The 14450-nt window shown below is 39.3% G+C and overlaps 1 long non-coding RNA gene across 6 annotated transcripts in view; it reads right to left on the bottom strand.

Moving 5' to 3' along the window:
- LOC132661653 (uncharacterized) overlaps window positions 1-14450 on the bottom strand; it is a 731817-nt gene that overhangs the window by 428591 nt on the left and 288776 nt on the right. Inside the window, exons 7-8 of one of the 6 annotated variants that reach the window (XR_009602333.1) lie at window positions 7138-7205; window positions 4693-4835 (exon numbers count right to left, since the gene is read on the bottom strand). The exons of the other annotated variants lie outside the window; for them this stretch is intronic. This is a non-coding gene — a long non-coding RNA (uncharacterized LOC132661653). Of the gene's footprint in view, window positions 1-4692; window positions 4836-7137; window positions 7206-14450 lie in introns of those variants that run through there. 6 annotated transcript variants of the gene reach the window in all.

Here is a 14450-nt window from a genome sequence, read left to right as displayed (position 1 = left end):
AACCACCATAGAAACCTCAAGCCATTTCAGACCTTCTCAGGATCCACCTTGGCCTCCCCAGAGAGTCTCATTTTGTGAGCAATATGGTATATGTGTGTCACTGATCTCAATTTCTGAACCAAATTTTGGGTGGAGGTCCATTCCATTCTGTGTGGTGGCTACAAAGGCAGTTATCTCAAGGAGGCAGCATGGGGAACACACTAAAGTCCGGACGGCCAAACATGGTTACTGGTAATATAAACAGGGACCTAAAAGCTTTTTAAAGGATGGCTGTTCAACTGGATCAAGTAAATATTTCAAGAACTGAGTGACCCAAACATAGTGGCTCTAAATGCAAAGGGTATAAAAAGAACTTTTTTAACTACTGGAAGGATTAATCTGCTTATTCTGTCCACCCATTCATGAGTTCATCTATCCATTCATTCTAAAAGGATGTATTGAACATCTGTTGTTAAGTGCTAGGGATACAGCAGCACACATGACATACAATATCCCTACCTATCCCATTATATGGGAAATAGAGAAAAATACAGAGAACTATATATTACTAAGTGATACACAATACAACGGATAAAATTTGGGGAGTGGTGGGAACAGAACACCAAGGAGGAATATCTGCCCAACTTAAATATGGTAACCTGAAGTGAGAATTGATAGATGAATACGAATTCGTCAAGCAAAACGAATAAGCATATATACAAAAGAGAGTGTTATGGAAAAGCAATCAGGGGCATGGAGAACAGTTCAAAAAGAAAACACATGAAACGTCCAGCAGCAAAGAGAGAATTAGAATATTCAGGAAACTGAAAGTACTTCAATAATTTAGTGTAATGACAGAATATGTCTCTGAAGAGCTGCTCTAAAATAACATGAAAAGGCAAAAACATCCAATGTTATGAGTAAAGTAAGTAAACTGTATATTGAGAAACGTTTTTTTTTTTTTTTTTTCAGTTTTATGGTGTACAAAAGCCAGACCTAGAGATATTAAATTGGAAATGTTCTGGAATCTTTTCATGATCAATTTGGAGTCCTAACACAGGCCTACTGGATCTCCTGTGGGACATTTAAGATGAGTTCAATTCTCCAATTTTCTCTGGAGTCATCACAATACAACATGGAACACCTACACACTGGTCATCATGGTGAATGCTCTGTCATACTCAGATTGATGGTTTAGCCCTGTAGTCTTGAGTTTCTTTGGGCCCCAGTTTCTTCACTTGTGAATAGGCAATAATAATATTTGCAAAGATATCACTTATGAGAATGTGGGATTCCTTGGATTACACCGACTCTTACTGTGTTCTATACCCCAGAGCTGTCATTATAACCCACTCCAAAGCTAGAAAGAGACAACAAATCTCCTCGGAGAGAAAAACCTCTGATCCAAACTTGGCTTCACAACGAATGCTCCTTCAGTCTGAGCAGTGCAGGGCTGCCATTGTTGATTCATTTTGTGTTGGCACCTGAGAAACTTAGTGACTTGTGTTTATATTTATACTGGCATTCGGAGTCTCAGGAGGTATGCCTGAGATATGAAAAAAGACAAGAGAAAACAGAACTTTTTGAAAGCCAGAAGAAGTGCGGGAGTTTGCCTTTTCACTCTGGGTTGACTTCTAAATAACTTTTTGAGGTGTCTTTCCACATCATCTCACTAAGGAGAGGGATCTTGGCTGAGAAATAGAGAGAGAGAGGAAGAAAAAATTTAAAGAACATGAACTATATTCAGATATAATTTCAGTGAATATTTATGAAATGTGTGCAAAAAGTTATTTTCTGAGATTATTATTTTTATTTTTCAGAAATAGACCAGTGAAGAGTACAATTTACCCACAGACAACAATTGAGGCAAAAGATACAGGGTCTTAACAAAACTATGCTTTTATGAGAACCTGATTCTGTGGATGACATATATCCTTGGAGAATGGGGCAGCACAACAGAGCCATTGGGATGGAGCCAATCAAAGGGGACCATTCTCACGTTCTCATCTTTCACCAAGGACTCCAGACACAGCCAGCAGCAAAACCCTCCTGTCCTCAAACTCAATCAAATGAACACACATGCCTGCCGACACAATCTATGTACGCTCAGCTCATCCAAAGAGAGAAGCTTACCCAACAAACCACTTAGCTCTTCCAGGACTTCTTCATTTCTCCATCAGCTTGAGGAAGAGTGACCACGTGGGTGATGAGAAGTTTCTTCAGGTTAAAGAGGGCTGCAGTTATGAATACTGTACTTACATGTCACCACACAAGCTTCCAGCTTAAGGAAAAGAAAGAACTATCACTCCCTTTGTAATCTTGCCCCTTATTCTAGATGGTGCTTCTTGTTGTTCAATACGGTAATTACACACCCCACACCCATTTGCAAATTACCCTTGGGCACCAATGATGAATCTCTCCCAAAGACTGATGCCAACAGCTCCACGCTAACAGCTCCCAGGACTGAGCCCAGTCTGCCATTTTACGAAAGAGCAAAACAGCGATTCCTTCAAGATGACCCAGTAGGCCCTGGAAATCCGTTAAAATGCTTTCAGGAAGTTAGGACTGTCCACAAGGTTCATTTATAGTAATGGAGTTGTAAAATCAGCCTAATTGTCTAAAAGCAGGGGATCAATTAAATAAAGTGTGCTATAACTTTAAAACGACGTTCCATATAATCATTACAATCGAATAATAAAAGCATATTTGATGGTATAGGGAACCGCTCCTGCAGTGTTAAGTTACAGAACACCGTGTGCAATACTACGATTCTATTCTTGCAATACAGGAATGTGTATATTCCTCGAAATTTCCCTCTCTCCCTCCCCACTTCTCTTTCTTTCTGTGTGTTTGTAGAAGGTGCTCACTCTTTCCTTACAGATCTCACTTAAAATCACTTTCTCATTGAAGCCTTCCCTGCACACACTACACCTAAAAGACCAAATTCTTCTCAATCCCCATACCCTTCTCACACCCACACTCTTCTCAAGTACTTCAATCCCCATACCCATGTTTATTTGTCCACCTTAGTATTTATAGCTCTGTAGCATACTAAATGTATCTGTCAAGGTCCTGGAAAGAAACAGATGGCACACAGAGTATAATAATTGGGAAAAAAAAAAAAAAAGTACAGGGAGTATTTATAAGGGTGTCAGCAGAGTTAAGGAAAATCAGCAAGATACTACAAGATATCCCAGGATGAGGAACAGTTGGGGCGGGGAGACGGTAGGGGCAATGCCATCTCTGTAAATGAAGGAGCAGGAGGGGAGTGCGGTTATCAGAACCTGGAGACAAAGTGGTACCTGCACAAGAGGATGCGGGGCAGGAGCTATGGCCTTCGAGGGGGAACAACGCCACTGTGAGTCCATGGCTCAGCAGGAATAAATACTCTGGCATCTCTTGCCTTCCACTTTCTGATCTCCTGCCAGTGCCTCCCACTTTCTGAAGCCAACCAGCATGCAGAGGACAAAGGAGCTGGTTGATGTGGTCCTTAAAGTCCATCCTTCCACAGAGCAGTGTGGAAGTACCCAGGTGGAAAGTATCCAACAACTGCAAAGTTTACTTATTTGTTTGTATATTGACTCCCCCCAGTAAAATATAATTTCTGAGAGGATAGGGCTTTTTTCTCTGTTCTGGCCACTCATGTATTCCCAGCACCTAGAAGTCTACCTGTGTGTAGTATGATGGCTTAGTAAATATTTGATGAATGAATGTATGTTCAGTGGTAGTTATAAAATGTTTGTATTTGGGTAGTGAGTTTATGGGTAGTTTAAATTTCTTCATGTGACTTTTCATATTTTCTAACTTTTTTCAATAAACATATTTGCTTACAATCAAGGCACACACACACACACACACACACACACACACACACACACAGATGTATACAGGAGTCTAGCAAGAAAGCAGTGAGAAGAAAGTCAATTCCTATTCTGGAATTCATCAAGTACTTGTACATAAAACTTGTACTGTGTTCCCCAGCTCTGAACCATGGAGACTCAGTCATGTCTAGGAAACACTGATCAATATTATCTTTCCAGACTTTATAAATATCCCAGACCAATTGCCTATATATTATTTATGCTGTCAAGATAATATGTAGGTAATACATAATTAAACAACAGCCAAATCTAGAGACACAAGTACAGCATTGATCATGAAAGAACCAACCTTATTTTGAAAAAGGAAGGAAAGATGTCCTTCAGTGCTGGACAACTACTTTTTAATAAAACTACACAAGCGGCTTGGCAGTTCCTTTTCCCAGCAGAGGTCCCCAACCTTTAGCAATGTGCGTCCCAAATGAGCGTCATTACTAACACTTTTATCTAGTTACCTGTAAATTATAGTTACCTGTAATATAGGCCCAATTCAATCATTGGTCCCTAAATACCAGACCAGAAGTGGATTCTGGGAATGCGTTTCCCATGGCAGAAGCTATCCTTTCAGTAGTAGAAATGATGATTGGATGATATGAAATCATATTTTATTAGTTGACTCAAAACATATATAGTAAAATCCTGTTAAAAGTGCTTCACTATACCCCCGTCTTATCTGCCCTAGATACTAGGTGCACTCCATAATACAGCTATTAAATTACACCAAAAACTGACAGCAGATCTACCTTATACATTCAAACCAGCCTTATAATAGGGGCTGCTCGCATTTTTAATGGAATGTAATAGATACTGATTTATACACCCAGGTGTGAATGGTATACTTTCCTTTTCCCACCTTCCAGCTTGAAGATAAATGAGCTTCTATTTCTGTGCACCATTGCCCCTTTCCTCACTCCAGATGTTTTTCCCTGCTCTTCAGTATGGTAATTGCACATCTAAAACCTGAACACTCCCTGAATGCTGAAAAAAAAAAAAATACCAGATTGCATGAAAGTGTTTTGACAATCACAGGAAAAAAAATCTTAGATGCAGTTTATAAATATCATTAAATCAATGAAGGTTTTAAGTTAACTTGTTTCTGGGTGCTTGGGTGGCTCAGTCGATTATGTGTCCAACTTCAGCTCAGGTCATGATCTCACAGTTTGTGAGTTTGAGCCCCCCCATCAGGCTCTGTGCTGACAGCATGGAGCCTGGAGCCTACTTCAGATTCTGTGTGTGTGTGTGTGTGTGTGTGTGTGTGTGTGTGTGTGTGTGTATTTGTGTGTGTGTGTGTGTGTGTGTCTCCCCCTCCTCCTCTTGCACTCTATCTTTATCTCTCTCTCAAAAATAAACACTAAAAAACTTTAACCCGTTTCATCTGTGTTATGTATTTATGTACTTAGATATTTGTGTGTTTATAGACTACAGGTATATTTTTTCTATATTTATCATGAAATTTCATGAAAAGCATCTTTGACTCTAAGAACAATTCCCAATCAGGGAAAAGGCAATAAAAATGTAAAACAAGACATTATATTAAAAGCAGAGGCATAATATATAATAACAGCTCTTGCTATCTGATGTTTCATGGCATAGCATTAATCCACTGAGAGTTTCTGGCTAAAGACCTTCCCTGAAAAATGTCCCAAGTTTCCATGGAGCAACCCATCCCGCCTTCCCCCGGGCCCCCAGGATGTTGCTGGCTCACCAGCAGTGGCAGCAAGGGTTGTAGCATCAGCACCTCTGATTGGAGTAATGAATTGATTAATAAATGCTAACCAAATTTATACAGTATAAAGATGTCTGATTTGTTACACTAATTCATCGGGGTTGTACCTTCATGCTGAATTAGCAGTGGCAGCCTCAAGAAACGGGAAAGGTCAGTGGTAAGAAGAATATATAGTAGCCAAGATAAAAGCATGAAAGCCTTCACTAGAAGTTGAAATGGAGAAGCAAAGAGAATTCTTTGATAAATTCTTTGGCCTGTGGTTCAGCATCATCAAAAAACTAATTTGTATGCTCATCTAACTCCATGTTATGCAATTAGCAAAAGTCACTAAGAGACCAAAGCAAACAGAGAATACCAAAGTGAGGATATATAGTGCCGTTCGCCATAAATAATGCAGATTTGCTGACTCCAAATTTCATAACTACAACCATGCTGGAAACATAACTGACTCAAACGTATAAGGCAAAACTATCCTGGCAGTCAACTGTTCACAGGGTTGACATTTTTCTAACATCTCTTTTTAAGAGTCTGAAGTTTAAAACCGCTATTTCTCACTGACCGTAATGACACTTTTACCAAGCTCTCCTTCGCTAAACTGGTACCTTGGCTCATTTGATCCAAAAAGCACAGCTAGGTCTTAAAAGCTTCTGGGTACAGTAGAGAGAGCAATATACAGTACTCTTTTTTAAAGTTTGTTTATTTTGAGAGAGAGACCAAGAGAGAGAGGCAACATGCGTGGGAGAGACAAAGAGGGAGGGAAAGAGAATCCCAAGCAGGCTCTGCCTTGTCAGCATGAGCCCAATGTAGGGCTTGAACCCACCAACCATGAGAGATCATGCCCTGAGACGAAACCAACAGTCAGACACTTAACCGACTGAGCCATCCAGGTGCCCCAATATACAATACTCTTATTTCACCCGCTCCCTGAGGAAGAAGTAGGGAGCTGTCCTATTGTGGGAAGGCTATTCTCAGAAGTTGGGTCAAGGATCTGGTTTGCAATTTCTTTTTCTGAGCACTGCCAAGTCAGCATATTGTTTATTTAAAAAGAGAAACATGTCCCTGGTCCTTCAGTGTATGTGAACACAGTATGATATCTGGTTGGTTCAAGATTAGAATATAATTGGAATTATTGCTTCGTTTATTATTGTGCTCCTATGCTGAGTACAAAGAAATTCTATAGTAAAAATGCACTGTACATTCTGTAAAGCATATAACAGACACTGTTTCATTATTTTATCATGAATTAAATAGAAAAAAAAAGCCCAATTAATGAAGCTAGTCATTTCCAGAAAAAAAAGGAACATTAAAAGCAGGCCTTCAAATAATAAGAGGGTTTTCATGTGGAATGATAATGATAATAACAACAACAACATTCTAATATGATTCAGGGGGCTTGAAGAAAATCTAAGAAGGTATCAAATGTTTTCCCATTGATGAGTTTATAGTAATTTTAGAGTGATTTTCTGACGTCCTAAAATAGCTAAGTCATACAGACACAGGAAGAACTTGGGAAACTGTTTCACTATTATATTAGGTCAAACCACATTTAGTTACCTTTCCTATAGTCAAAAAGGGTCCACATAGAGGTCCTTTGATGTGTCAACCTGGCTAGGTTACAGCACCTGTGTAATTTCATCAAACAATAAGGTAAGTGTTACCGGGAAGATATCTGGTGTATATGAATAAAGTCCATCATCAGTTGATTTTTTTTTCAAAATGTTTAATGTTTACCTATTTTTGAGAGAGAGGGACAGAGCACGAGCTGCAGAAGGGCAGAGAGAGAGGAAGACGCAGAATCTGAAGCAGGCTCTAGGCTCTGAGCTGTGAGCACAGAGCCTGATGCAGGGTTCGAACTCACAAGCCACAAGATCATGGCCTGAGCTGAAGTCGGACACTTAACCAACAGAGCTACCCAAGGGCCTCTTATCAGTTGGTTTTAAGAAAGGGAGATTATCCTAGGTTTCAGGGCAGGCCTCATTCAGTCAGTTGAAAGGCTTTCAGAACAGGGATGAAGCTTCCCTGATGAAGAAATTTTGCCTTTGGATAGCAGCTTCAGCCTGTGCTGAGGGTTCCAGCCAGTTCTTCCTGGTTGCCAGCCCCAGGGTTTGAAACTTTCCTAGCTTGTCCACACAATCATATGTCTATTTTTTGCAGTATATCTCCTAATTTATGCTTCCCATAGGTTCTCTTTCTCTGGGTTGAACCCCAACTAGTGCACTCAAATTTCGGCAATCTCTATGGTTCAGTGTGATATAAGGTCATTTGCCCAAAGAAACATCATATTTAAGAAAAAATATACAATTTGCTGAAAATCAGAAAATGATTTTTAAATGGGTATGAGAAAACAGCTATACTTAATTGAATGTACCTCCTCTGGACATTATGTTAACATTTTGTACTTCCTTATATTTGTTACTTTGCTATAAATACCTGAATATGCATAATATAAAATACAATTAAAATGTCATTATTTTATTAATTATTATTCAGTGAGACTTAATCTGTCACTATTTTCTAGTCAATTAATTAAAAAACGGGACAAAGGATACATTAATATCCTTAAGGTTAAGAAACGTTTTCAGGGGCACCTGGGTGGCTCAGTCAGTTGAGCGTCCGACTTCGGCTCAGGTCATGATCTCGTGGTTTGTGAGTTCAGGCCCCATGTCAGGCTCTGTGCTGACAGCTCGGAGCCTGCAGCCTGCTTCAAATTCAGTGTCTCCCTCTCTCTCTGCCCTTCCCCTGCTCATACTCTGCCTCTCTCTGTCTCTCAAAAATAAATAAATGTTAAAAAAAAATTTAAGAAAAAAAAAAGAAAAGTTTTCAGAATTGCTCAGGAAAGAGAGACGTCGGCAAAGTATGTTGGGGAGAGGGATAATGGAAATGTGTTGCCTTGCATGTTGCTGGAGGCAATGTCTAGCTTTACCGAAGTTTTGATAAGAGGTGCTATTACTAGCCCAGTTTCTGTGCTTCTTCAGATCAATGCTTTACCATCATAATGCTAGTGGGAGCCAGAAAATGGTAAATATCTGAAGACCCATTGTGTCAACTTGCACAAAATTATAACGCTAGCAGTCATCACAAAACACTTTGGAGTCAAATACAGCCACAGGGTTGAAGCCAAAAGGCTGACCCTGGTTGTAATGGAGAAGAGTAAACTGAAGTCATAAACGGTTTTGACGAAAATGATCAGCAGTGTGAGTAGCACAGGTAAGTAAGGCTCTTAAATGGATGTTTCAGAATCTGAATCTGACAGACTCCCTTTAAATGAGAATTTATGGTTTTACCAACACAAGACATTTTAAAATGGACCCACATGCAGGGAAGAATAATGAAGAGAAATACTGAAGGTAAGCTGTGAAGACAGCCATGGCCCCTCCACGATTTCTCTAAAATCTAGCTCCATTGAATCACTAACGTGCTCTCTATTTAATAGGAGGTTGCTCTCTGACACCATAAATCCAGCAACAGTATTTTAGTTATTTACTAAGTGATTAAACTGTAGTAATTTATTCCATTCTTACACCCATATTTTTCCTCCAGGATCCTAAAAGATTTTACTGCCTCCCATAAAGCATTTTCGCTCTAAATATCGATATTGATTTAACTATATCCTATTATTTTTTAGATTTACTTTCTTATTTTACATGAAGTTCTAATCTCCATACAGTTTATAAAAAGATAAAGTAGCTCACTTCCAAAACACCTTTCTGAGGTCCTTCTACGCCTTTTTCCTGGCTGCCAGTTCTGGGATAATTACATTTAACAACAATCCTAATTGTGACTTTACTCGGATGCTCCCTTTAGACCTATTTCAAGAGGTAAGGGATGTGCTACATTAAAAGTAAAAACTGCACAAAATATAAAATCCCAGGCCTCTGAATAAATATTTAACACAATATTTAGTTAGCCAGCCAGCATACCTGATGAAATATATTTCTCATCACATATCCCTTATACCTCTAGGTAGAGGTGGGTACAGGCTGGGGAGGAATCTACAGTAAAAGTAGGAAAAGTCTTTGGATGAAACCACTGGATGAAGTTAACACAACATCCTGGATAATCAGTTTTACTCATGTATTTAGAGGAAATATTTTATATCAAACCAGTAAGACTCATTATTTTAAACATTAATGTATTCTTTATTAACACATTGTTAAATAGTGCCAAATATTAAAATTATATACCGTATTTTATAGTTTGACATTGTATATTGTGGGATAGGATGTTAAACTGTGGCAGGAATTTGTAAGACAAATTGCAACAACTGGTAAAAAATCAACCTTTGGGATGTACCTTCAGGTATCATTAGCATCACCTTTTATGTTGGACTCACAATTTCTTCCATTTCCTTTCCCCATCCTACTTAAAAATATATATTCACTCTCCTCTTTATTGAAGGATACTTTGGTGAGAAAATTTGAGGAGGATTATGTTAGAGGGAAAGGTATTTCAGAATTAGGATTAGGATAAAGCATGGTTACTTAGCATAAGTCAGACATGTTCTTAGCAGGTGAAGAACCTTCATGGGAAGGTCTGAACAAATGTCCAGGTTGTTTAAAGGAGCCATGAGGACTCACTTAAGTAAGGGACTACTAAGTAAGTAGTCATGCTTCAAAGATCCTTGAATTCAGGAACCTCTAAACAGAGATCTGGGACAGTAATCGCTTCTGGCATGTTTCTACTGACACTGAATACAGAAAGTGTAGACATCAATTGGCAATACCTTCAGAAGTTGAAAGGCTTCTGTTGGTCTCTCTCCGGTATACCTTATTGTCAGGGTCTTCAGACAGTCACATCTTTAAGGCAACAGGCTAGTCTGGAAGGGACCTGGAGAATTGAATCCAAATGCCTTGACTTTCCCTTTATAATAGCTACAAACCTCTGAGGACCGGATAAAGGGGTCTGACAAGAGATAACCTCACCTAGTTCCAGCCCACTCTTCACCTCCTACTGGCTGAAAAAAAATTGTTTTTCAAAGGAGACAGACTTTTCCTTCCATGAGAATACTACTCAGTCAGCCATGCTGCTTGGAAATATCATCTGGGAAAAAAGGATTTTGACCAGTGTCAATGGAGGGCCACAGAAACCCGAGGGGCTCTTATCTCCTCAACTCTAAAACACTGGTTTCATTCTCTCTTTGTGCCTGTTACCCCACTTCCTAAAATGCAGGCTATGATTCAACAAAACCCCATTGAGATAAAATGGTTGGTGCTTTCCAAAAGGCAACTTTAAAATAACCTTCATAGATTTATTTCATAGACATTTATATATCTCTTCCCCAAAATCAATGAAATTGTGAATGAAACAAGTAAGGACATTTAGCATGGTCACTACAATCAAATCAATAGCTTTACCATGCAAGTTAAAATTCTGTTACTTGAATTAATGCTTTTACTTATAAAGAATGATTTTTAAAGAATATCGACTGAGACCAAATCCACATGTTGTAAAACAAAATGTAAAGCTTAAGAACACCTTTGGATAATATTATATTAAATTTAATTTGTTTACTGAATTTTGCTCTACTGGAAGTAAGACATCTTAATCCAAACAGGGATATGATTACAATCAATTAAACAAGGCTTTCTTGTCCTATACTTCTGATCTTTATTGTGTACCTGAGACTGATGTTCATAAGTCAGACTTTAATTCCATATAAATAGCAACAGTTCATAATATGTGTCATTTATTTCCCTTTGCACAAAATAAGAATGTACCTTAAATAAGGAATTTTCTGTGCATTTTGCACTGACCATTTTAGCACAGTAAATCATAAGTGTTGATATTTATTTATTAGGTTTTTTTCTTAGCCCCACTCTACTATCCCAAATTAAGTAAATCAGATTCTAACCTAGTAATTCTCTCCTTAGCAAACAAAATGTAACTCTTTGATCTGAATTCCCCACCAGTTAGATACTAGGATTTCCTGCCTTTTCGCACAATATGCTATTGAATTTCCCATCATTTGCACCATAAGAGTACTTATCCCCACCCCACATATCCTGAGGTTGGATACTTCGCGCGCGCGCACACACACACACGAGCGCGCGCACACACACACACACACACACACACACACACACACACGTGCCTCCTTCATTTACAGGATCACCCTTAAGTTGCCATGTGTTCACAGACAAGGCTCTTTCCTTACTCACACTAATAATCTGATTTTATGAGTTAAAAGCAACAAAAGAAATTTAGTACTTGCGTCTTTATCTAATCCATATTTACTGCACAGATGTCAGGAGTGATCAGATGGAAGACAAAGGAGATATATTTCCCTGTATTGCAGAAGAATGGACTTAGATTTGGGACTGGATTTTCTATTTGATGTATCCTTGCAATACAAATGCAATAATGCTAGCACGAAATGACCTGGCTGCTTTTTTCAATAAACAGCAGGACTGTTAGCCAACCCATTTCACATGCTTATCTTAAAGGTGAAAAAAAGAGGCATTAAAAACCACAACAATTATCTTACAGCTGTATTGCACCTTTCCTCTGAGACTCTTAAAACATTCTGGAAATTATGGTCCAAATCCTGTGCTCAGCACATAACCATCCTCCTCTGGTCCTCTCAGTGAGAAAAACAGTACATAACAGTGGATAAAAATGGCCCTCCAATAAATACAGTTCATCATTCTCTCATGAAATACAACGATTTTGGACAGATACACACAATTGAGAAAAACAAAGGTATATAAAACCTAAGAGGTCCTTCCTAGGAATTTCAGACCTGTTGCCCTCCAGGACCAAATCCAATTCATAGATATTATTTGCTTGGCCTGCACATGTTTGAAAGATTAAATAATGTCACATAAAGTCTGGCTTTCTATCTTCTCTTGAAAGACTTGGGGAAATTTGACAACACTGAGTCCATAACCCCTATGGCAGTTGTAGCTTCTTTTTTTTTTTTTTTAATTTTTTTAAAATTTAATTTTTTTTAATTTATTTTGAAACAGAGAGCAAGGAGGGGAGGAGAGAGGAATAGAGAGAGATAAAGTGAGGGAGAGAATTTCAAGCAGGCTCTGTACTCCTAGTGCAGAGCCTGATGCAAGGCTCGAACTCACGAAATGTGAGATCATGACCTGAGCCAAGATTAAGACCGCGCCACCCAGGCTCCCCAGTTGTAGCTTCTTTATCAGTCAGAGGATACAGAGTTCACCAGTGACTTCTTTTCCTACACTTGCTACACTTTCCCTATTTGCTTTAGCTGCTCACCTTGGAGGTAATCAAGCTTGAAACCTTAATTTTAACCTGGGAAGACATCCTACTTCTTTAAATAGGTTGCTTTTCTCCTCATGCTTCCTAATCACACTTTAAAATTTAGTTATTGAGATAACCCTGGGATGACAACTCATATTGCAATCTGGACTTAATTATTTCAGCAAATATTTGTTATATATGCAAGGCAAAAGGCTGGGTTTGGTGAATATATAGAAATAGATCAGACATAAATCCCATCTTTGGAAAGCTACTGATGTAATGAGGAAGACAAAACTTGGGTAGAAATTTCAATGGGCACCTGGATGGCTCAGTTGGTTAGGTGTCCCACTTCAGCTCAGGTCATGATCTCATGGTTTGTGGGTTTGAGCCCCGTGTCGGGCTCTGCGCTGACAGCTTAGACCCTGGAGCTTGCTTTGGATTCTGTGTCCCCCCAACCCCTCTCTGTCCCTCCCATGCTTGTGCTTTCTCTCTCTCTCTCTCTCTCTCTCTCTCTCTCTCTCTCTCAGAAGTAAATAAATAAGCTTTAGAAATTTCAAGGCAGAAATATACCAACACTATAAGAGGGGTATCTAAAAGGTTTTAGAAGATTTTAAAGAAAGGAAAACCCAGGTTCACTGGGGATGGGTGAGGAAAGGCTTTGTGAAGGTTTCCTAGGTCCCCTTATCTGAGGAGCACTCTCTTAGATGGAGGTTTACATGCAGGTGGCTTATTAAGGATGCTCTCAGGATCAACACTTTGGGACAGTGAAAGAAGCAGGACTGAGAAGTGATACTGAACCAACCCGTAGTTATAACAAATGGCTTCAAAGACCTCATGGGGAGGTTTGGAACTGGGATGGCCCTTCAGAATTGTTTCAAATGGGAGCAAGTGGGCCTAGCCTTTATAACCCATACCAGCCAGCCCATGTACGTGGTCACCTATAGGCAAAGATGCTGGTTCCCACTCACTCCTTCTTTTCACTTTCTGGGCTCACGTATGGCCTACTCTGCTTTGTATTCTGTTCCCATGCAATAAGCATACAGGGTTGGGCCCACCCTGCCATTTTTTCCTGATTATGGCTCTAACTTGGCAGATGAGGCAATACCCACCATACAATAAGGGGGGGGGGGGGCGCGCGGTGAGTAGACTCAGAATGCCCTGCATGCTCACATTCACTCATGCTACTATGTCTCAGCCTCATCACCGAATCTGTCTCACTCTCATTCTTGCTCTCTCTTCCTGGACATGCCTGACTTTGCAGATCCCTAAGTGTAAATTCAAAATGGAAGATAAAAAGCCCCACTTTGGCATTGGGTCCATTATCTTGTCTTAGCCAGCTTTTATGAGAAAGTCCCACAATGGAGTTAGCTATATATATATATATTTTGCACTTTGCTCTCTGGCACCCTTGTACGTATGTTCCATCAGCCAGAATGCTAGAAGAGTGGACGCATGAGTAGTGCCCCAACCCTAAGGATTGAATGTGTTTGGATACCATTACTAATATCACTGCAACCTAGGTAGGCACCTTATTGAAGGTATTTTATGACACTGATTTAGAGAGATGCTCACTGGCCATGGCCAGCTTGATAACAATAAAAATGATCATAGTTATTAATTACTGACAACTTTCTATAATGGCAGGTGCAGGAATGAGC

The sequence above is a fragment of the Panthera onca genome, chromosome D1 (assembly GCF_046562875.1).
Source record: "Panthera onca isolate mPanOnc1 chromosome D1, mPanOnc1 haplotype 2, whole genome shotgun sequence".
Classification (NCBI taxonomy): domain Eukaryota; kingdom Metazoa; phylum Chordata; class Mammalia; order Carnivora; family Felidae; genus Panthera; species Panthera onca.
This window is presented reverse-complemented; position numbering and strand designations above follow the sequence as displayed.